We start from the raw sequence: 2,671 nt of genomic DNA on the forward strand, positions 1-2,671 counted from the left end.
TCTTCTAAAATAGGCAACATGTTCTTCATGTCAACATGTTTCTTTAGACCTAAAATGAATAATAGATGTATTGTGATGGCTATATTACGTGGATGGATTAGACTTTATAAATGTAGATTTTCCAAAAGGTTCGCATCAGTGGCTTGTAGGCTGTGCATTGAAGCCGGAGATGCTAAACATGTTTATGCTAATCAGCGGTCAATCACCGTGAGATCGGCAGTTATCTGCATGACAATCACCAGCTGACGAAATGTGATGACCGCCACAGCCCTATGTACACTCAGTGTATATTCCCTTCTTTTGTTTCTCTCTCTTTTCTTTCTTTATCTTGATCTGTGTTTTTTGTCTCACCCCTCTTTGTATCCACATCCTCCTCTATCCATGTCTTTCTATCTCTCTCTATGTCTATCGTGTGTTTTCCCCTCTGGTTGTGCCTGCTTGGTGCGCTACATGTCATTAGACTTTACCCTCCACATCACAGTCAACCAACGAGCTACTGAATCTGATCCAGGATCTGCTGAGCCAAAAACCCACACCTCCTCCTCGTTCCTAACCATTCATTCAACATACGGTGCTACCTACCTACTGCTAAATATGTTCCCAGATCAGCTCTAACCGACACCAACCGCAACTACTCAGGAGTTGAAACTAGTGTCCAAGCAGGCAGAGACCCTATTTGGATCTGTCACATTTCCACCACGGGTGCTTGGCCTAAAGACTCAGACTTTACACCGGTGCTTGGCCTAAAGACTCACACTTTACACCGGTGTCCCTGTGGAAAAGCAGCATAAGAGGCCAGAGACTCAGTATTAAGAGGCCAGAGGCTCAGTATTAGAGGCCAGCATTAGAATAATTCATACTCTGTGCCACATAACATGGCTCAATCTGTTCTGGGGTCAGCTGACTGAAACGCCATTACCTTAATGCCAACCAACCATACTGTGCCAAGAGACTGGAGCAGGACCTGGAGCTGATTCCAGATCAGTGGATCTCAATTGATGCCTCACTAGGGACTGGAGTATTCCCCTGGTAGCAAGCAGGACAGAAGATTTTCCCTGATCATATGATCTGCCCAGAACACAATCTCCAGGCTTTAATTATTGTTGTCTAAGTCCCTACTGCTCCGGTCACATGATTAGGGAAAGCTCCCGTCCCTGGTTATAGCTACTGTGTTGGGAGGTTGGGAAGGACTATTGATGTGTAGGTAGTGATGATGGTAGGGGGTATTTTCATTGGGTATTAAGGGATGGTGGCCCTGTTGGGACAAATGACAAGTATGTCTGCATTAAGATGACACTAGTGCAATTTGATAAAGATATTTAGCAATTTATCTTTGGGGTGCAATCGTCCTTAAATAAGGGTTTAGATACAGAGAAGAGAATACTAAACTACTGCTGTGTCTGTCATAGGGTTATGGGCCCTGGTCAAATGTAGTGCACTATATAGGGAATAGGGTGCCATGGGGATAAAGTCGGACAGTGGAGCACACGTTTTGATTTGTCAACAACTTCATCACACAGAAGAAAACCACCATTACAAGAACACACAGATGAACTTCCTGTATAGCTGTTCCCTTCCTGTATCTGACAAATATGTCATCTATTTTTTACGATAAATAAGATTAAATGTTTAATGTCAGTATGTGTTTTTACAGAAAAAAAGTTTTGAACTAACTAACCTCAAGTTTTGTGAACAGTCGTGCTAGTGACTAACACACATTTCACACGTGGTTTGATGATGTGACATTGTGCCTGATAAGGGAGAGTTGTCTGTGTGTATATGTAGTGTGCAGGGGGAGGGGGCATTAGGGGAGAGTTGTCTGTGTGTATATGTAGTGTGCAGGGGGAGGGGGCATTAGAGGAGAGTTGTCTGTGTGTATATGTAGTGTGCAGGGGGAGGGGGCATTAGAGGAGAGTTGTCTGTGTGTATATGTAGTGTGCAGGGGGAGGGGGCATTAGGGGAGAGGTGTCTGTGTGTATATGTAGTGTGCAGGGGGAGGGGGCATTAGAGGAGAGTTGTCTGTGTGTATATGTAGTGTGCAGGGGGAGGGGGCATTAGGGGAGAGTTGTCTGTGTGTATATGTAGTGTGCAGGGGGAGGGGGCATTAGGGGAGAGTTGTCTGTGTGTATATGTAGTGTGCAGGGGGAGGGGGCATTAGGGGAGAGTTGTCATACCCATTGAAACTGAGGGAAGCTGTGTTTCACCTCAAACTTGCCTAAGTATATATTTACAAGGTGGATTTTTATCAATATTCAATACAAAAAAATGGGGTGCAGCTTATTTCTGGTGTGTGGGGGGGGGGGGGGGGGGGGGGTCTGTCTTACACCTGTCATTCATTTATGTGGCTCTAAAGGTTTTTTTTACACAACTGGGCCGAACAGAGCCGATCCAAACCAAGCTGTACTGAGCTGGCCTTGTTAGGCATCCACCGTTGTTGCTGTATGAAATCATGGCTCCTGCCTTAGTATCACGCTGTAATCACTGAACACCTGTTCCGTCTCCATTTGAAAATATGACACTCCAGAATGACTTATCTTTTTGAATTATGACTTATCCTTTCACTTTTGTTTTATTGAATCATGAGACACATTTTAGTCTTAAAGGTTAGATGTGTCTGACAGTGTTGCTCAAGCCATTCCTGGGGGTACTGGTTTTTGTTCTAGCCCAACAC

This window comes from Oncorhynchus mykiss, chromosome 13 (genome assembly GCF_013265735.2).
Source record: "Oncorhynchus mykiss isolate Arlee chromosome 13, USDA_OmykA_1.1, whole genome shotgun sequence".
In the NCBI taxonomy this organism is placed as follows: Eukaryota; Metazoa; Chordata; class Actinopteri; order Salmoniformes; family Salmonidae; genus Oncorhynchus; species Oncorhynchus mykiss.